Source organism: Canis aureus, chromosome 11, assembly GCF_053574225.1.
Source record: "Canis aureus isolate CA01 chromosome 11, VMU_Caureus_v.1.0, whole genome shotgun sequence".
In the NCBI taxonomy this organism is placed as follows: Eukaryota; Metazoa; Chordata; class Mammalia; order Carnivora; family Canidae; genus Canis; species Canis aureus.
The window spans coordinates 34,250,379-34,272,631 of NC_135621.1; the positions used below are offsets into that span (position 1 = coordinate 34,250,379).

Sequence of the window (22,253 nt, forward strand, 5' to 3'; positions counted from 1 at the left end):
AAAAAAACAAGAGGAGGAGATGGATGTGAGGATGCAGCTATACACAGAGATACAGATATATATACAGGAATATATATTTCCTCTATATCATGTTCACATCAGATACATATACAGATCTATCTTCTACATATACATTCAAAGGAGTAGCTCTTGGGCTTGCCCCCTGTGTAAGGAAAGGCAAGAAGCAGGGCTGGTCCCAGGTTGAACCTGGGATGACCCTTCAGAACTGTCCTAAACTGGTGAGTGGGGGGTGGGTTTTTATACCTCTATGTCTATTGGTCACTGGGTGTGGGCTGCCCAGGAAGGATGCCTGGCCTCACCACCGGTGCCCTCGTGAACTGGGGCAATTTTCTAAAAGGATAGGAGCCGAGGGCTGTGCCCTGAACATGGAAGGTCCCTGAGTCCCGTGCAGCCCTAGGGTCCCTGGCAGTGCATCTCGGGGTCGAACAGTCCAGGGAACAGTCACGGACCCCTTCACCCACTGAACAGCAGGCAAACACAGGGCTGGGGTTGAGGTGTTGGTCTGCACTCCAGGGGAGAACCTGTCCTTACCCCTCTAAGCCCCTCACCTGTAAAACGGGGCTGTTAGAAGCGCGTTGCCCGTCGGCTCCCGCAGGCCTGCATAAACAAGGCCTGTGCCTGGCATACCATAAGCACTCAAGGAGAGGCAGCTGTGGTCTTTATCACACACCCAGAATCGAGGAGGAACTGCTTGCCTCTGGCCACCGCTGTCGGGTTTCTGTTTCTTAGCCTCAGCCCACCGTAGGTTGTATCAAGAACCATCTCGGGGAGGTTCGGTGGGCATGGCAGCTGAGGTGTCAGTTGCTAAACAGTTTCTCTGCGTCCTGACTGGCCTGTCTCTGTTCCAAACTCCAGGGAAGGCCAATGAGACTTAGCCTTTCCCCACAGGAATCTGTCCTCCTTCCCAAAGCACTTACTCAGAGCCCAAGAGAGAAAATAATCCTGTTCTCCAAGGCTTCTGGATACCAGGGAGCACGGGAGTGTCAGATCACATACCACGAAGGGTAACTGCTCCTAAATGTTTCAGCTGGGTGGCACCTGCAGAAAAATGTGAGAAGATTCAGGGCCAGAAGCCACAAGGCCACTAGCTTGAGTCCTTCTTAACTGTGCCAGGGTCCCGGACAGCAGATGCTCTCCTGGGGCTCGCTTTCTGGACCCGAAGCATCACTGGCAGGCAGGGTGGCCAAGAATCTCTGGCCCAGCAGCAGCCACTGTTGGGGACAAAGAATGCGGCTCCTTTGAAAAAGGCCAAGGAGGATGACAGCTAGGGAATGTGTGTCCCTCCAGCCGGCCAAAGTGCAAAGATCTGGAAGCCAGATGTTGGGCTTAGTGTGGGGAGGGTCTCAGCCTGGGAGGTGAGGAGGCGGGCCGACAGCAGCAAGGCCGGAGCCCACCTGCCAGTGGGGCAGGGGAGAAATCTCCGCAGCTCCAGGAGGGGCCTGGCCAGCGTGAGCAGCGGGGGCACGAAATGTAGGTTAGACATCTAGGACAGTTCTGAAGCCTGGGCTGTGTCTGCCAGGAAGTCAGGCAGGGGAGGGGAGAGGTGGGAAGTAGAAAATGCAGAGGACCGAGCGGCCTCAAAGCCTCTGACTTGGAAAAAGAGCCCAGGGGGGAGAAAAAAGAATCCCTGTGATGAGCCAGGAGGAGGCTCAGAGCTGCCAGTAGCCCCCTCCTCTGCCCACTCTTGCGGCGGACGCCAGGGCTAAGTGATACAGGGCTGGGCATCCCCTGCCACCATGGGGACTCATGGAGACCAGAAGCCTCTGCTCAGGAGACACCCCGATAGTTCCTCTCTGCGAGAAATGAACATCTCTCTGTGGAGCATCCTGAGTCCTCTGCACAGACTCCACTCCAGCATTTATTCTGACTTCTATTTGCTGGGCTGTGCACTCAAATCTTCCACAAATATTTACTGAGCAAAAATAAGGCTCTGGGCTGGTGGCTGTGAAGGATGCTGTTAGCAGATCATCCCTCTCTCAAGGACCATCGGGATCTCAAGGCCGGTGGGGTTGCTTCCTGGCTGTGAGACCTTGGGCAAAGTCTTCTAGCCATCTCAATTTCAGTTCTTTATCTGTAGAAGAAAGGGGCTTGGGGATGGGAGTGCAAAGCTCACATCCCAGAAAGATGGACAGAGAGTAATGAACAAATAACAAGTAAATGTATAGATGTCTGTTGGTGCTACATGCTCTGGAGAAAAGAGAGCAATGGAGTCACTGGGGACATAATGGGATGTGTGAGAAGAGGCCAGAGGAAAGTGAGGGTGAACCAATGACCTTCTGATGTGATGGGCATGGGCCATGGGCAGGGCACAGGGGCACCCTCAGGTGTGCCGGGAGGTCATGTGGCCGGAGGTCAGGGAGCACGGATCAAGTGGTCAGAGCCAAGGTCAAAAAGTTACTCAGACAATTTAGCTACCTGTGTGGACACTCCTAGAGAGGGTACTCTCCCTGAGGACACAGGTCATGCCCTTGTATGCAACCCCTCAGTGCCACACGTTTGCTGGAACTGAGCTGAGGAAGACACCAAGCTGAACTGCATTTTGGCTCAGGGGAGGCGGTTTCCTGTATTGCAAAATTTACATGAGACAAATTGTCCCCACTTTGTTCTGGTTTTGGGCAGGAAATGAGTTTAAATGTGCTGTCAGCTTTTATTTTATAATTATTGGTCGGTTTTCATTCATTTCAGGAGAGAGAGTCTATAATGATAACCGAATCTCTGATGCTTGGTACTGTTAGGGCTGTTAGTACGGGTGCCAACCCAGATGTGTGCAGACAACAGAGACACACCACCCTCTGATGACGTGAAGAGGGAAATGCCTAAGCGCCTAAGCCAGGTACATATTGGGTCATGGGGGCCAAACTGCGACCGTGCCATTACTAAATGATGATTTGCCATATCGACCGCCTGCAAAATATTTGTCTTATGCACCACCACCACCCGTCCCCGACCTCACAATGCTGAAGTCCCTTCCCATTGTATCAATAAACATCTTATCACGGGCCACCACTGACACTGAAGTTCACAATCATCCCACTGCTGGGTCTGCAGAAAGGAACTCTTTTCTGGGTCACTGGGAAACCACAATTCTATGTGTTTTCTTTGGTCTTGCATTAGTATTGCTGCAGTGGCGTTGGGATAAGCACTGCCGAGGAGAGGGCAGCAAGATGTAGAGCTGAGTCTGAGAATTTCAACACTGTCTTCTTAGTTTCAACGAGAAGGCAATCGTTCATTGGTTCAATGAGTAGTTGTTGGAGATGACCAGAGAGCAGAGCTGGGATGATGCAAACATGAGTCAAGCAAATTACGGGGTAGCAGAAAAATTAAAACATATATCTAATTAACAATATAAGGTACAAAGTCCCAACTGAGGAGAATTAACAAAGAACTATGAAGAGGATGATTACATAGAAGGCAGGAAAGCGTGAAGATTTCATCTCACATGCCAACTCTGATCAACAGTGGTTGCCGAGAACAGTGTTGAGAAGGAACCTGAAGTCCCGTCTGAGCTCAGTGAGAATAGGTGCTATGCCCAATTGATTGTGTCTGCCCTAAACAAAGAAACCACGTGGCAGATGTACCAAGTGTCTGTCCTACAAGCGTTAGTAGAGACCAATTAGGTGGATGTGTAGCTTTAAGAATGAATTCTGTCCTTCTTTTTAATGTTTAACACAGAAACATAATAACTACGTTACACTGTTAAAGTAGAAATGAAGGAGGAGTAACAGACTCAATTTCATCATGTTAAGTATGTATTTACCTTCTAAAAATCAAGAGAAAGAAACTCAGCCAAGGTGCCACCACTTGAAATCAGGGGGTGGCTGGCTGAATCAGGGTGGTGCTCTGGGCTCAGGGCCCCTCCCCTGCCCACTGTCACACTTTCTCTCCCCTAAGCTCCACCAAGGCCATCTCGGGAAGCTGACAGGGAGGCAGTGAAAAAGTCTCATCCTAGAACCAGATTTGCCAGTCAAATCCTTCCTTCACAAGGACTGGCCAGAGAGGGTAAAATGTCCTTCTGCTCCCAACCAGTCCTTCAAGAGAATGTTCAGCACAGCTCTTGGGCAGGCTTCCTGTCTCCTTTGACCAGGACCCTGCACAAACATGTTTTGTGGGCTGTTTGAAGAACCCTGTGGGCATGGCCAAAGCAACCCAGAGACGGGATTTAGTCGCATTAAGACACACCAATGATCTTCCAGAATGATCTTCCCACTTGCTAGTCAAGCTGCAGTGAAACCAAAGGCAAGCATACAGGTCTCAGAATCCAGAGAGAGATGGAACTGCTTTATTAATATCACAAAGTGGAGGAGAAAAAAAAAGAGTGTTCTGGATTTGCTGTGCCAGCACTGCTTCAAAGCACAATCATTAGGGAGGAGAAGAGGAGGTGGGTCAGGTGGATTCACGCCCTCTGAGGGCCACCATCTTGGGAGGAGGTGGTGGCCCTTCCCTGCCACTGTGCTGTCAAGAGGAACTGCTGTATCTTCTCACCCAGGGTGACGGCCCTCCAAGACTCAGGAAAGAAGGTGACAGAACAGATACATGACCAAAGGATCAAAAGCTTAAATTATACATTTTTTCAAGCCTTTTTTTTGAAAGGCAGCCAAAAAGGTACCTTCACAAAGCCAGCTTTGTGTGAACTTTAAACAAAACCACTTCCAGCAACTGAGGTTGAGCAGCCCTAGCAGACTGCCCACCCCAGAGCCTCATTGTAAAACCTTTGGTACTTCCTTCACGTATGTGGCCCAGACACCTGGCTTTATTTTGTTTTTGTTATTTTCATTTCAGGGGAAAAGGCTGAGGTGAAGGGAAGGAGAGCAAAGCAGAAATACTACATGTCCCTAAAGATCATATGCACAAATGGCCAGGCCACAGGAGCATTCTGATGACTCATTCAACATACTTAGCTAAGCATCTACCATGGGCTGGGCCCTTGTCTCCAAGCCTTGTACAGCTGGACAAAGCAGGTGCTCCATGGAAAGCCTGCCATGCCCACAGGTGTGCTGGTGGGAAGCCCAATGGGAAGCTTTCATGAGGCCACATGGGCCACCATGGAGACTCCCAGAAACAACTGAGTGCGAGTCATGGATTAACAGGTGGGGGTGGGGGCAAGACATTTGGGGAGTTGGAGTAACATAAACCCATAGCTTGATGAAGCCTGGGGAAATGGTTTACAGCATCATTAAAGTCATCATTGGATAATGATGATCAAAGAGGAAATAACATTTATTAAGTGGTATGCATTCTCATATATCATAACATTTAATTGTTAGGACACGACTAGGAGGTGCATGTTATTATTCTTGTTTAACAGATGAAAAAAAAAAAAGAGGCTCAGAGGAGTTGAAGAAGACGCTCAAGTTCACATGGCTGGTAAGTGATCATCAAGGCTCCCCTCCTCAGAACACACCATACAAATTCTGCAAAACAGAGCCTTCTTCTGCCTCAGTTTTTGAATGGTAAAGCTCAGTGCACTCAGAAGAGAATAAGAATCTCAGAAAGAAACTCATGCATAGAAGAACCTGATTTATGATAGAGGTTGTACTTCATATCAATGGAGAAAGGAATGATCCTCTAGCAATGTTGAGAAAACTGGAATCCCTAAATGAATTTGGATCCTTCCTGTACATCATACATAAAAGGAGACTCCAAATGGATGACAAATGTAAATGTGAAAGGACAACTCCGAACCTAATGGAATAAAGCGTGAGACTCTTTTTCTGAACTTAAGGTATGGAAGAGCCCCTTAAATAAGATCCCCCAAAGCACAAACCACAAAGCAAAATAAGTTGGTAGGTTTGATTACCTCAAAATTAAGGGATCCTGTTCAACAAAAGACACCATGGACAAAGTTAACAGAGAGAAATGGCAGAGAGGAAAAAGGTATTTGCAGTGTAGTTACGATATTATTGCCACATTAGAATGGCAACATGAGAATGCTGAGGCCTCCAGAATGGTTGGGGGGATATGGATAAATGGGAACCCTCATGCACTACTGATGATGGCTGAGCTTTGTGCAACCATTCTAGAGACTCATCTGCTGGTGATTCCTGAGACCAAGTACGTATAAATCCTTTGACCCAATAAACCCACACTTGGAGATAAAGCCCAGAGAAAGAGAGAGATTGCCCAGGTTCCTAAGGGGACAAGTAGGAGGATATTCATGTGATAGTGGGGACTTGAAGCAACTAGGTGCCTATCACTAAAAAATGAATAAATGCAATATAGAGTAGGGTACCTACTATGTGGTAGTTGTTAGCACCATTCACTAATTGTTTTCAGTCTTCCTCCTTCTAGATTCATGGTTGGATTATAGTTTCTACCGCTTATGACGTTGAGAATGACTACATGACCTTTTTAGGACACTTCTGGGCCATTGTGCTGTTTGCTGCCTTCTGAACAGAGTCTTTACGAGCCAGGGAGTGGCCACTTTCCCCTCTTTCTGCCATGGTGAATGGTGGAGGCTCCATCAGCCTAAGCCCCCGAGTGAGATGTGAAGCAAAGCTCCTACTGACCTGATGGGCACAGAATATGGCCAAACGGTAAACCTTCATTATTTTAAGGCACTAAGATTTTGGAGTTGCCACTGCAGAATAACTTAGCCTACCTTTAATGATACAACTCTGCAGCTGTTAAAGCAATAAACCAGATATACAGCCAACAACAGGGATAGATCTTAAAATCACGGTGAGAATGTGGTGAAATGGTCAGAACAAAAGAAACTCCTAGGGGCAATATCATTTCCATAAACCAACAACACACACACACAGCAACAATACATGTTTTATAGACACATACCTGTTTGAGGGTGTCAAACACATGAGATGTGCCCCTTTAGGGGAGGGAAGATCACAGAGGAAGAGAAAAAAATTAAGAACTAAAATGGGAGAGAGCCTCACACTGAGGATGATGAAACTTCCATGAATCCGCAAGCATGAATAACTCAACTCTCTATTCTATCTAAGATCAAAAAGAAAAGGAAAGTGGAAAGAGTGTAAATAACTATTCTAGGTTGACTTCGGTCGGCATTTTGAATCCTGCAGGCCAATCAATCTTCTATTAGCACAGTGCTTCTATTTCCCCCACCAAGTTTTTGGTTTCTCTCTCTCTGTCTCTCTCTCTCTTTTTAAAGATTTTATTTATTTATTCATGAGAGACAGAGAGAGAGAGAGAGAGAGAGAGGCAGAGACATAGGCAGAGGAAGAAGCAGGCTCCATGCAGGGAACCTGATGTGGGATTCGATCCTGGGACTCCAGGACCACGCCCTGGGCCGAAGGCAGGCACTAAACTGCTGAACCATCCAGGGATCCCCTCTCTCTCTTTTTTTTAATATTGAAGTATAGTTAAGAAACCCTCATGTGCTGGTGCCAAGAATGTAAACTGGTGCAGCCACTATGGAAAACAGCGTGGAGACACCTCAAAAATCTAAAAAGAGAACTACCATAGGATCCGGGAATTCCCGTACTGGGCATTTACCCAAAGAAAATGGAAGTGTTACTTCAAAAAGATACATAACCACCCCCCTTGGTTATTGCAGCATTATTCACAACAGCCAAGATACGGAAGCAGCCCAAGTATCCATCGATACGTGAATGGATAAAGAAGACCGGTACACCTGCATGTGCGCGCGCGCACACACACTGGAATATTACTCTTCCATAAAAAGAATAAGCTCTTCCCCAAGTGCTAATTGACCCAGACAGGTTTTCGCTTTACAGTCCCTGTAGCATCTACACCTCCTGGGTACAAAGGCATAAATTACAGCCACAGCAGCTACCACCAATCTCTCCCATTTCTCTGTAATTGAGAGAAGATCCCTCCTGACTGGAGAAACAAGAATGGAAACGCGCCAACTGTGACCAACTCCAAGCCAATGGAGCATGCTCCCCAGTGGGGAGTAGTCCTGGCTCCTGACAAGCCCTGAGTTGAGAACAAATGACCAGCCCAGGTCCACACCTGCAAGAGATGATGCAAGGCTCTCGGGCAAGTGCTCCCCACAGCCTGAGCTTCCCGGGTTCTGGCAGGTGGAGGGATGGGGAGCAGGCTGGCTTGGAGCTCCACTGCCCAGCCATGTCATAGCGATGACTATGCACAACACCCTGAGAGACAAACACAGCTCAGCTCCAACAGCTCACCAGGCAGGCTCCCTGCCATCATTTTCTTTCCCCGGTGTAGTGCAAAGGGGCTGGGCTTGGAGTTAGGCAGACCTGAGTCTGAGTTCTCTCCCACTAGGCACTGAATTAATCCAGGGCACTGAGCTATTTATCTCCACGCCTGGTCCTGTGTCAGGCACAGCAGCAGCTTATAAATATTTGTTGAACGGAACTGTTTATGTGCTTCTTGCTCATTTTCCTGAAGAAACCACCAACTTAAATAAATACATTCATTTTATTCGAGGCACCCCCTCCCAGAACGTAAACAATAGTAATTCTTTTCAATTATCAAATGGGTGATACAAGGTTCTTTCACATTCATTTTCAAGATTAATCTTTATAGGAAATCTCTTATTATGCTCTTTATATATAGATAAGTAGGATAAAGCTCAAAGAGGGTAAGTAATCAACCCAGCGTTTTCTGGAATGCAAGCGAATCAATGTGGAAGGAACAATAGAATTACAAAAGCAACAATTTGCAATCCTCAGCATAAGATTCAGCTCAGGTAAGGATTCGAAACAGATGCCTGGGCTTCTGGGAGAAAGATGGCTGGAGAGCAGGATGCTCACATGCTCTCCAAGTATCACTATGGATTACTGAATAGCTACAAAAGGTAGCTATTGTCTTTACAATGGGGCGATCTTGTAGTCACCTCCTTTAATCAAGAGATCTAAGTATGTCTCCAACTGCAGGACAGCCAGGTGCTGTGGACTCCCAGTGGGACGCAGCAACAAGTACACAGTAATGCCTTTGGGTATTCCGGCCAAACATCTTTCATTTACTATAACCAAGAGGAAGCCATCGAACAAATCCAGCATGTGGGACATTCTGCAAGACAAGTAGTCTGGTTATTTTTCAAGAACAGTCAGTTACGAAAACACAGGAAGACAGGGGAGCTGTTCTAGATTAAAAGGGGCACCTGGGTGGCTCAGTTTGTGAAACATCTGACTCTTGATTTTAGCTCAGGTCATGGTCTTAGAGTTGTGAGGCTGAGCTCCACATTGTGGAGTGTGGAGCATGGGGCCTGCTTAAGATCCCACATTGTGGAGTGTGGAGCATGGGGCCTGCTTAAGATTCTCTCTCTCACTCTTCCTCTGCCCCTCCCCTCTCCCTACCTTAAAAAAAAGGCAGGAGGACTAAAGAGATAAAGTAGTCAAATGTAATGCATTGCTTTTCAGGCTTTTTTTTTTTTTTTTTTTAGATTTAATTTATTTACTTGAGAAAGAGAAAGTGAGTGAGAGAAAGAATATGAGTGGGGTGGGAGTTTTGGAGGGGCAGAGGGAGAAGCAGACTCCCCACTGAGCAGGGAGCCCAATGTGGAGCTTGATTCCAGAATCCTGGGATAAGGACCTAAGCCAAAGGCAGTCGCTTAACCAACTAAGCCGCCCAGGCACCCCAGCTTTCTAGACTTTTAAAAAGTTACAGAAGTCTGGGCAGCCCTGGTGGCGCAGCGGTTTAGTGCCGCCTGCAGCCCAGGGCATGATCCTGGAGACCCCGGATCGAGTCCTGCATCGGGCTCTCTGCATGGCGCCTGCTTCTCCCTCTGCCTGTGTCTCTGCCTCTCTCTCTCTTTCTCTCTGCATCTCTATGAATAAATAAATGGATTAAAATCTTTTTAAAAAAAAAGTTACAGAAGTCATTCTTGGGGCATTGGGGGAAAGTTACATAAGGACTGAATAGTAGATTTATTTATTATTGAATTAATATTAATTTGGGGGGATGTGATACTATTATTAATGTTAGGTCTCTTGATTGTGATAACGGTCTTGAGATTTTATAGGGGAATGTCCACATTCTAAGGAAATGCAACTGCAACATTGGGAGTAAAGATTAGGAGTAAACTGTCATGATGGGTGAGACTTCCTTATAAATGGTTCAGCAAAACAGAAGAGTGTGTGGGTGTAAAGGGAGAGAGCAAGGGAGGCCAGGCATGCAAATGTGCCAAATGCTAGAAGCTGGCGAATCAAGGTAAAGATAAAGGGCATATAGGTATCCATTCTCCTATTGCTTCAAATTTTCTGCAGGTTTGAACATTTTCAATTAAAATACAGTTAGGAGGAAAATATAAACGCTCTGATTTTAAAGCCAAGGATTATCCAGGACACTGACCCACCTCTCTAGGAGGTTTTTGGTAAGCAAGCAATGTCCCTCCTCCCTGTCCCCAGGACTACCACCAAATCCCTTTCTAGCTAGAAAGAATAATCAGTCATTCAGATATAGGGGGTTGCTTTCCTTCTCGTTCATTAAAAAAATACTTTCTGTTACAGGGTACCAATATATACTCAATATGGATTATAAAATGAAGTCTATTTTCCACCCCATTTTAATTTTAATAGTAAAACACATTTGCTAAATATCCCAATTAAAGGTTGGAGAAAAGGCCATACTTCACTGCTGAAGCTGCATTTTCACTAATTTGGTTGCTAGTTAACGGTTGAAGAGAGATGGCAGTGTCAGGCAAAAGCGCTACCCTCCTCCACACCCTCTCCCCAGCAGACATGACTAATCAATCACCAAAAGCATTTCTCCCCAAGCCTGAACCTTTACTACAGCCTCACGAGGTACCCTGCAGTGCTTCCTGGTGGTAGGGTTTTCCTTTTTTACTTCCTTTTATTATTTTTTAAAGATTATATATATATATATATATATATATATATATATATTTTTTTTTTTTTTTTTTTTTTTTTAATGAGAGACACACAGAGAGAGGCAGAGGGAAAAGCAGGCTCCCTGCAGGGAGCCCAATGTGGGACTCGATCCCGGGACTCCAGGATCATGCCCTGGGCCGAAGGCAGATGCTCAGCCACTGAGCCACCCAGGCACCCCATCCTTTGCCTTTCTTTATTTCTTTAAAGACATCAGAAGAGAAAAATATTCACTCTTCCCTTCCCAGGAGACTCCTGCAAGAAATTTTCTCTGGAAAATAGTTATTTTCAAGGTCCCAGATTTCCTCCCTCAGTTATTCATCCAATAATCACCTGTGTGCTCTTTGAGTTGATTGCAACACCTACTGTGTGCTGGTGTCCAGAGTGCCAAGATGAATGTGATCCAGTTCTGCCCCCATAGGCTCACCAAAAGATATTGATAGAGGTTCCAATAGGGCTCAGAGCAAGGACTGGCCAACTGCCTGGGTAGGTGAAGAAAAGGCTTCAAAGAGAAGGTGGCACATTCTCAAACACCTTTTAGAAGAGAGAGTATGGCCTAAAAGGTGCTGGTGGCAGCAATGCTTTCAGGGATTGTGGTGTGTTCTCATGATGCAGTATCCCTACATTGGTTCATTGGCTCCCATAGGCACCTACCCCAACTGTTGGCCGATCCCAGTTTGAGGTGGTTGTTGACTGCCAGCCCTCCTTTGGAAGTGGTTGAGTTCTGTGAATGCTATTCTTTCCTAGATGAAATACAACCTTTCCCTCAGTTCACCACAGCAGGTAGAATGGGCAGTCAGCTGTTGTGATTTGTGCAGTGCCTAGCCTGGGCCCACCTAAGATCATGAAACATCTCCCTCCCCGATGTCTAGAATTCCATCCCATCATGGGAATAGCACTTTATCAAGGAGTTGGACATGGTGGGACAGGGGAAGGGTGATGGAAACCAACATTTACTGAGTAGCTACTATGTTTACCTCTGCTCATGTACCTCAATAACCTTGGGAGTCAAGGAAGGAGTGAAACCCCCCAGATGGCTCCCCTACAGTTAGACTAGGATCAAAACCTGACATAATTATGAAGCACGTGGAGAGAAAAGGAAGAAAAAAAAAACTTTGTCATCTTGATTCTGTGTATTAAGTTTCCGCGTATGTGATCCAAAAAGCTCTAAGAAGTAAATATTACTACTCCCACTTTGCAAATGAGCAAGCTGCGGGTTCAGGAAAATTTGTTACTCACCATCGTCATCGCCATCACCGCACAAGCGGCAGGCACACTTGTTCTATCAGGCTCTGCAAACACTATATCTATCACCTTACTAACTTAACACAGCAACCCTGTGCCAACAGCATTATTCAGACCACTTGAACTGTGATTACACTGAGTTTAGGAAAGGTTAAATCACCCGGTCAAGGTCTCACTCATTCAGTAGGTGTTGGTCTGGGATGCATCTAACTCTGAGCCCATGTTCTCAAATGCTGCTCATGCTACCTCCTAAATGTGTGCCATCTACTAAGTGCCAGAGCACCAGAGCAACCACTGTGACAGTGTACTCTCTACCCACTGCTTCCTGAGGGAGTCTATTTGGACCTGTTTGAGCACATGGAAGTTATTCTTTAGACCAAATCTACCAAGAAATGAGAAACAGCCTTAATAACAATTAAAATTATATTTTGGCAGCGGGAGCCCTCAACAATAGCTTACACTTGCTTCATGCTTGCTACGTGCCGTGCACTGTCCTCGTGAGCAAGTATACATGTGGTGGTACACACAGAACAGCTCACCCATATTCCTGGCCTTCTGGGCCATTTCTGCCACCTTGAATTTATGCACGGCCATGCAGTTTGCTCTGGCCAATGAAATGCAAGCAGAGTGATTTGTGTCACTGTCTGTTGAAGCGTTTGAGAGCCAGTACATAATTCCCCATAATCTGTCTTCTTCGCAGGAGCAAGCACGGAAGCATGCTGATATGGAGGGGCTGTAAAACGGAAGCAGTCTGGATGTACAGACAACACACAGAGGGCAGCTGCACTGGGAGTCATCCAGGTCTTCAGAGGACTTTGCATGAGTAAGAAAGAAACTTCGGTTGCAATCAACTGCTGAGATTTAGGATTTGTCTGTTACTGCAGCAATAAGTAGCATAAGCTAGCCTATTCTAAGAGTCAACGAATCTTCCTATCAGTTCTATGATGGGGGTGCTACTATCCCCATTTTACAGACAAACCAGCACAGAGAGGCTAGGTAACTTGACAAAGATCACATGGCTATGAAAAGGTAGAGCCAACTGTGAACCCCAGGAACTGAGACTCCAGAATCCATGCTCTTTCTCAATACCCTGTTATTTCCCCACTAATACTTTTAATCAAATATATTAATGCATAAACATCAAGGTCTATAAGTGTCTTGATATATCTTAGCCAATGTTTAAAGAATAAAAGAATTATAAGAACATGTAATTAAAGAAACACCAAGATTGCTTGCTTTAAAAAAGAAGAAAAAAAGAAAACCAGCCTAGCTTCTGCTTGTAAGAAGGCAGTTAAAACTGAAAATGGGTTACAGCAGAGGTGACTGTTCTTTGGAGAAGTGCCTGGAACTAGGGAAAATCACTTAAAGAAAAACCCTGTTTCTTTCTTTACCCAAATCCTTAGAGTTTGTTCTAAAGGGCCCCAGGCACAATTAGAAGTATAATTAGTGTTCTCACCCACCCCCAAATACATGTTTTTTCCTAATTAAAAAACACATATATTTCTTTAACAGATTCATTATATTCTTCCTAAATCAAAGCAAATCCTTAATGAGTGGCTGGGAGATCCCCCAGATAAAATGGAATCATCAGAAACTCGCACTGGGAACTTGAGTGTGTCTCTCCCAGTCCTCTCTGGGGCAAGGACACTTGTCAAGGTCCCCTCTGTTTTGTGCATTCGTCATAATCGCTGCTGGTCGTAATTTAGGACACTTGGTTAAGTGGTTCTTTCCAAAGCAATTAATGAGTTTCATGGGAACAGGGCTGGTCAGAAGGTCTGCCGCGTGTCATGAGGGGTGTGCCCTTTCAATCTGGGGACCCTGACAAGCCTGCCAGTCGGGCTCTTGGCTGACGCTTCCCCCAAGTTGAGGGCTTGTCATCCTTTCAAAAGTCAGATGATGCCGATGACAAGAGACAGATTCCTAATGGTTGCCGGAGTGGTCTCTGGAGTCAGGCTGCCTGGGTGAGAATCCCAGCTCTTCCCACACCAGCCCAGACAAGCCCAAACCAAAATTTGGGACATACCGCTTAATCCTCCAAAACCTCATTTACAAGATAGGAATGGCCAGAATATCTATTTCATTGTTAGCAGGATCAAAGGAGTAGATGCACACAAAACGCCTAGCAGAGTGTGCAATACAAATTAGCTGTCATTTTAAGAATAATTATTAGAGAACACTTACTGCCGTCTGTGGTTGTTCCCTGCCTTGTGGGGGGACATCCATTTGTATAACTCTCCTGGCTTTTTTTCTCCCTCTTACTCATTCCTTCCCTAGGGAGGTGGAATGATTCATCTGGCTGGTGAGTTTGCCTGGAGAGCTGGACAGGCAAAGCTCAGCCTGCCGCTCACCTTCTCCCTGGAAGCCAGCCGCCCAAAGGAAGCAAGCATCCTGCAGAACTCCCACATCATCACAGCTTTCCCGGAAGAGAGCTGCAGCGTTCTAGAAAGGCTCACAAGTAGGCACTTACACCTGATTAGTTGCAGGGTCTAGCATCGGGAAGGACATTGTTACTGCATGTCCAAGCTGTGTTCTCCAGACTAGAGGCTTTATTAGTAATAAAAGGAGTATTTTCATCTCCACCTGCCTGGCGTCTCCGGTCTCCATCAGCTGTATTAGAACTGGTGTAGAGAAAGGAGGTGCTGTTTATTGGATTATCACCAACCTCAGCGAGTGTCACAGCAATCTTACTGGCAGGCATTCAAGGCCTTTTATGAGCTGGCTGGTCCAACTCCACAATCCCACAGGTAGCAATTTATCCTTAGGATATAACCAATCACATATGAAGAGTTATATTACAGGGTAATTCACTACAGAGCAGTTTATAGAATCAAAGATGGGACAACCTGAAGGTCTGCCACCAGGGAACCGACCATAAGACAGAACACAGTATGACAATTTTAAAGGACGCTGCCAAACAGTATTAATGATATATACGGATGTTCGTAATCTGTTAAGTGAAAAAGACAAGCGTAGGACAACATGTACTATTTTGTAAGAAAAATATTAAATGTTTAAAAATATTTGGAGGGGCGCCTGGGTGGCTCGGTGGTTGAGGGTCTGCCTTCAGCTCAGGGTGTGATCCCGGGGTCCTGGGATCAAGTCCTGCATCGGGCTCCCTGCAGGGAGCCTGCTTCTCCCTCTGCCTGTGTCTCTGCCTCTCTCTGTGTGTCTCTCATGAATAAATAAGTAAACTCTTTTTTAAAAATTTGGAAAAAATATATCAGTTGTTAACACTTTAGATGGTGGTATAGTGGGTCACTTTAATTTTTTCCTTTATTGCTTATGTAAAAATGCTCTAATCTCTCCCTGTTGTATTTCTTCTAAAATAAGCAAAGAAGATATTTTTCATTTTTCTAAAAGCCAGGTACACAGTGGCTGATGGAGAAAACTCCTTTGAGGGGCTCAACTTTTGCCTCTTGCTTCTTTGGAAACAGAGCCATTAGGTCAATAGGACTGTGCTCATATAGTCAAGAGTCTCCCCTGACGGGCCAATGGAGGGTCTGGTTGTTCTGGCTGTTTTGAAAGAAGTCAGGGAAGGCTCTGTAGGGCCCAGGAGCCCTTGCAGGACTGGCAGTGCTGGCTGGGAAGGAGAAGTGATGACCCAGAAGCCTGGCACGGCCTGGCAACAACTAACAGGAGACAGGTGCCTGGGACTTGGGGGTGCCTGCTAAAGGTTAAAGTCCCAACTGCTTGGTGTGGCATTTGAGGCCTTTCCGATCTGGTCCTTATACTCATCCCACTGGCTCAGCTTCAGACCAATAAGACACATCCCACTCCTCAAATGGTCCATACCCTCGTCCCTCAAAGCCCCTGATAAGGTGTGTCTTCTTCCCATCCTCCTCCAACCAACTCCCATCTCTTTCTGAAGCTCTCCTACACCACCGCCATCCCCTATGCCCATCTATACTACCAATGCTCCCTACATCTACTTAGGCCACCAACACCCTCCTCATCTATCCAGCATCAGTGTTCTCTGGGTACCACAAAGCTCTGAGCCCAGAGGCACAATGTGGAAAGGAGCAGGTGCTGAAAAGTCCAGATAACCTGCAAGAACTCCACACATACCTCATTAGGAGTCATTTCCTGCCTTGTAGGCTTTGATTCTCCAACCAATTTGAGGCCAGGATTGGGTGTCCTCAGGCCTCTCTCCTCTAACCATCAATGACCCCATCTCTGGGGCATCAGCCCATGCCTCCCTGCTTCCCACCTCCTGTCCCCTACATCCCACCCAATTTTGGTTTAAGCACAGGCTCAGCATCTAACCTTTTCTATTAGTGTGAATGTCAACTTCCAGAGACTAAGATTATGGCATTTCTTGAAGTCAGGAGATCAACTCAAAGATGACTGCCCCTCTGTCTTATTCCATAAACCAGAGGGAACAGCAGACTCTGTAGGGATGGTCAGGAGTAGCTTAAATGTTTGATAGCAGTGGCTCTCACAACAGAAGCCCACAGGAGGGCTTGTTTAAATAAAGGTTATGAAAAATAAAATAAAATAAAATAAAGGTTATGGATCCCGCCCCCAGAGTTTCTGATTTAGCAGATCTGGAGTGGCTCTGAGACTACATTTTGAGAACCATTATTTGGGACCTTCCAAGGCCTGGTTCCCACCCCGTTACTTGTCTGAACTCATCTATACTTTCCCCTTGCTTGACCAACTCCAGCCAGATTCCTCACTATTCTTCAAACATGCCACACACATTCCTGCCCCAGGGCCTTTGCACATACTATCCACACTGCCTAGAAGGCTCTTCCTCTGTTATCTGTGTAGCTCTTCCCTAACTTCTTTGAAAGTCTTTACTAAAATGTCACTCCCTCAGTGAGGCTTTCTCTGCTTTATTTTTCTCTGTAGAACTTACCCTCACAGCATACTATTTATTTTATATCACTGGTTTTATTTCTCTCTATCTCCCTGACTAGACTATGGGCTTTGTGAGGGCAGAGATTTTTCTTGGTGTGTTTACTGCTATATCTCAGAATAGCATCTGGTGTATTGTAGGTAACCTGGTATTTGTGGAAGGAAGAGGGAGGATGATGAAAGCAGAGAGGGAAGGGAGAGGGAGGTGGAGGAAAAGAAGCAGAAGGAGAGAGTAGGAAGGGCAGAAGGAAGCAAAGAAGGAAGGAAGGAATTTTACAGACAAGTAATATTCTTTTAATAGTTGTGATCAGCAACATGGCTGCCAACTTTGTTATTTTACCAAGTAAGAGCTTTAAAATCTCAGAAACTCCAATTAACGTCTCCTGTCTAATCAGGGACCCATATGGTGGACCAGAAGCCTCTGAGCACAGGGCTGCCTGCCTGGGTGAACGGTGGCCCTGGACATGAACGATCGCAGCTAGTGTGATACCGCACAGTGCTCTAAACACCACCATTTCATGAAAGAAAGGATATTGTATTTATTTTTTAAAAGACTATTTATTTATTTATTTGAGAGAAAACAGGGCAGGGGGGAGAAGCAGGGGCGGGGGAAGAAGCAGACTCCCTCCCAAGCAGGGAGCCCCACACGGGGCTCCAACCCAAGATGCTGAGATCATGACCTGAGCTAAAGGCAGATGCTTAACCAACTGAGCCAATAAGGTGCCCCAAAAAGGACATTTTATTTTTTATTTTTAAAGATTTTTACTTATTTATTTGAGAGACAGAGTACAGGTGGTAGGAGTGGTAGAAGAAGAGTGAGAATCTCCAGCAGACTCCCCGTGAGCATGGAGCCCAACGCAGGGCTCGATCCCAGGATCCCGAGATCATGACCTGAGCCGAAGTCAGACACTTAAGTGGCTGAGCCCCCCAGGCACCCAAGAAAGGACATTTTAACAACACTGCCTTTCAAGTAACAGCGCAGAGGCTGAAGATTTCACTTCAGATACCAACTGTGAAGGCCTCGCACTGCAGGATGCTGAGGCCACCTCTGAGACACCTGCCGTGGAGTAACTGTCGGAATGGGAGCTCATGTGTGCCATACATTTGCCATCCTTGCAGAAGATGCCCCATAAATACTGGCTGGATTCATGAATGACACTCGCCTGCCTGTAATATGCTGTCTCTCTAACGGTACAAATTACAGTGACGTTTCGAGACACGGCCAAATGCATATGCAACCTCCCAAGCTGTAATTCAGTAAGATTCCTCTAGATCCTCTGAACTCCTGGGAGGCAGGAACTCTTATCTTTGTATTCTCAGGGCTGAATTCAGATTCTCCCCATCCCCCCATTCAGCTGGGCTTTGATAAACATTTGTTTTTTCTTTTAAAATCAGAAATGAAGCTCTGGCTTCAGTGCCTATGCCTAGTAAGAGGGTCTGATTCTGAAGTATGAGGGAATTGAGGGGGTACTGAGCCCAGTGCTTGGCACAAGCAGGTCCTAACAAATGCTGACTGATTGGTTCATGAAGAGATCTTCAGACTTATCCAAATATGAAACATGGCTCTGCGGTCTTGGCCGCTCCTGAGACTGCTGCTCCCTGCACTTTCCTCTAGAGGAGATGGTGCAGAATCTGTCTGGGGTGTTGCCAGACTTTGCAAACAAAGGTAGATGAAGAAGGAAAACAGCAAGTGGCACACAGGGTGGGAAGTGGCACACAGGGTGGGAACTCTTCTGGCTTCAGACACAACCAGAGGCTGGCTGATTTTCCCATGTTCAGGGATCAAAGTAAAGTGGCTGGAAGGACGGTGATAAGATGAGAGTGTGCACAGTCCTACAAAGCAAGAGCACAGGAGGGCTGGATGGACTTCACATGAAGAATGCCAGCCTCCCAACATCTCCACGATGGCTGCAGACATCATCCCTTCTACACACCCGTATCCACCTGGCGCCAGGCCCCAGCACCCTGCCAGCCTTCCTGTCTCAATGGTCAGGGAAAGAGGCTGCTTTCCAGCCTCTTCCATAAGGAAGGCGGAAATGCCACTCATTCTTCACTGTCCTTTCACCACCCACTCCTTCTGTCACTGAGTCATTAATGATGTAGCAACTTAGAGTGCCTGGTGGTGGGGATGCCCAGATAAATGCAGCACAGGCCCATCCTCCTTGAATCTCCCCACTGAAGGGAGAAATGCAGACCTGTAAACAATTCCCGGCACACCACATCCTGTGCTTCCCCCAGGTGTGGTCCGCCTATCGCTGGTGGACACCATCTGGTTTTAGGTGATACAGAGATAAACACTTCTACTTTGGGTTATGTGTTTATTTTCATATATATTTAAAACATACAGCTAGTGCATCCAATCCTCTATGTGTCACATGCTTTTGTGCACTGGACGTGTTTTTGATAAAACTTGCAAGTGTGAAGTTGATTATAATAAAGACAGATAAATAAAGCACAGGTGGTAGAAGGGACTCATGAAGTGGCAGGCAAAGGACACATCCATCATGGATGAGAGCACAGATGGGGGTTCAAATTCCAGTCCCGCCGCTAACCAGCAGGGTGACTCTGGATGAGCTGCTTACTCACCTGGGACCTTGATTTCTTCCTGTATAAAGTGATCATGTCTACCTCCTGGATTCTGATGTAGATAATTAACCTTGTAGGTGCAAATTCACTGTTATTTTATTATCTTGCCATCATATTCTCCCAGTGCCTGTTAATAGACGGTTGGAAAGCTGCCGCACCCGGATTTGGGGAGAAGGAGGCGGCCAGTGCTCAAAGCCCTACGCCCAGAGCCAGCCATGAAAACAGATAAGGGAACGAGAAGATGGCCTCATTAATGAGCCCCAGGAGCTGAGGGGCTCCCTAATGAGAAGGGAGGCCAGACAGCAGGCCCAGGCTCCCCAGCAGCGGCTGTTGCAGGGGCCCAGGCCCCACACACCACACAGGAAGACCCCTTGCCATGAAGGGCATGTCGGAGCCACAACACAGAGATTCTAATCCCAGTGGGTCTCCACTCCCGAGGGGCCCTAGATTGCTGACTTTGGACACCAGCTCAGAGGGACCCACAAGAGGAACAGGCTGGGTATCCTGTTACACTGGCAGCCAGGGGCAGGGGGCAGGGGATGCTTAGAAAAGGCCTCCCAAACTATAAACACCTCTGGTGAGGGGAGAGACTTAGTCTTTGATTCATCGACCCATTTGGACAAGGGGTCCCTCCAACTTTGTTGTCCATAAGAGCAGGGGCTCACTCCCAGGGTGAACCACCCATGCGATGGGATGCAGCTCAGCGACGAAAGGGAGCACAGTGACATGGATCAGTCTCAAGTGCATTATGCCAGGTGCAAGGAGGCAGAAGCAAAAGGCTGGGTATCGTACGGTCACAGCTCACACATTCCAGAAAAGGCAAAACACTAGGGCCAGAGAGTAAGCCAGTGATTGCCAGGGGTTAAGGGTGTGTATGTGGAGATACACGGAGATATCACTCCATACCGACTAGGATGGCTGTGATCAAAAATACGGATAATAACAAGTGTTGGCGAGGACGTGGAGAGGAAGGAACCCTCATACACTGATTGTGGGATCATAAAATGGTGCTGCAACTGAGGAAAACAGTCTGGCGGTTCCCCAAAAAGTCATCCAGTTACCCTGTGACCCAGGAACTCCACACAAAACCACGCATCTACACAAAAACGTGTATGCCAACGTTCATAGCTGCATTATTGCCAATAGCCAAAAAGCAGAGGCAACCCAAGTGCCCATCAACTGACAGTTAAACAAAATACAGCATATCCATATGCAATGGAACATTATTCAGCAGTTAAAAGTAATAAAGTATAGCTACATGCTATAGCACAGATAAACCTTGAAATATGCTGTGCAGTGAGAGAAGCCAGTCAACAGAAGCCCAGATCGTCTGAGTCCATTTACACGAAATGTCCAGAACAGGCAAATCCCTAGAGGCAAAAAGTAGATGAGCAGTTGTCAAGGGCAAGGAGGGCATAGGTAGGGGGAACAGTCTGTGATTTCTAAAGGTACAGGGCTTCCTTTGGGAGTTGAGGAAGGTCCTAAACCTGATGGTGGCGATGGCTGTACAACTCTTGTGAGTCCGCTGAAAACCACTGAATTGAATACTTTGAACAGGTGAATTGTATACTATGTGAATCATATCTCAAAAAAAGCTGTGACAAAAAACTAAGACATAATCAATTACCACAAGTTAAAAAAAAAAAAAGTACAGGGAAGGTTTAACCACAAAGGGATAAAGGAATCTGGGGGGAGGAGGTACGAGAACTGTCTAGATCTTGTTTGTAGCCCTGGTCTGATTCTGTGCATTTGTCAAAACTCACAAAACTGTACACCCAAAATACAAAAATAAATTGGCCTGTCCCAATCCATATTAAAAATGGTTACCCTCAGGGCACCTGGGTGGCTCAGTCGGTTAAGCACGGACTCTGGATTTCAGCTCAGGTCAGGATCTCAGGATCGTGGGATGGAGCCTGGTATGGGGCTCCATACTCAGCAGGAGTCAGCTTTACATTTTGTCCCTCTGACCCCTCTCCCCTCCCCTCCACCAGCTCAGGCACGCATGCAAGAGCACTCGGTCTGTCATTCTAGAATAAATAAATAAATCTTTTAAAAATGGTTACTCTCTTGTAGACACTATGCTAAGCCCCTTACAGGCCTTGAATTGTTTAATCCTTAAAGCAAACCACTTAAGTATTACTCGCCCCATGTGGGCAAACAGGCTCAGAGAGGTTACGTGACCTGCCTGGAATCAGTCAGGAAACGTTTTCAGATTTTGAACCCAGTTCTGTCTGACTCCAGATCCCACATCAGTGTCCACTGCGTTATGCCCTCTACATACTGATCATCTGGAACATTCCCTGAGCACCTCTCAGGTAGTTGTCAATGGTCACCTGCCTGATTACTGCCCCACTGGTGAGTTCCTTGAGGGCTGAGACTGTGCCTGAGAAATGTGTGTCGCCCACCATGCTGGGCACAGACACAGGCACCCTAATAGGCAGTCCACAGATGTTTGGGGATCAGGGTATAACAAAAGAGAGGCAGGGTGAATGCCATTTGGAAACGCAGATGAGCAGCCTAAGATGAGTTGACTCTGGGCCTCCAGTCTGGCCAGGGGGCCACACACCCTCACTCATTGGGCCTCCTGCCGTTGGATCAGATATCTGAGCCTAAGCTGAAGAACTGAGAGACCACACCTACACTCCAGCTCTCTCAGCAGCCTGGGGGCAAGACACTTCTCCTGGCTGCATTCCTCAAAGATTTAGTACTGCTCCTCCTAGAATGTCCTCACCTCACTAACTCACAGGAGGCAAT

At 46.6% G+C, this 22,253-nt stretch overlaps 1 protein-coding gene and 1 long non-coding RNA gene across 6 annotated transcripts in view; both read right to left on the reverse strand.

Annotated features, from left to right (window-relative positions):
• Positions 1-22,253, reverse strand: part of ABTB3 (ankyrin repeat and BTB domain containing 3) — a 310,072-nt gene that overhangs the window by 256,182 nt on the left and 31,637 nt on the right. The gene's annotated exons all lie outside the window — the stretch shown is intronic.
• The window catches only part of LOC144323841 (uncharacterized), a 42,264-nt gene continuing 28,431 nt past the window's right edge, over positions 8,421-22,253 (reverse strand). Inside the window, exon 3 of the long non-coding RNA XR_013389186.1 lies at positions 8,421-8,994. This is a non-coding gene — a long non-coding RNA (uncharacterized LOC144323841). The remainder of the gene's footprint in view (positions 8,995-22,253) is intronic.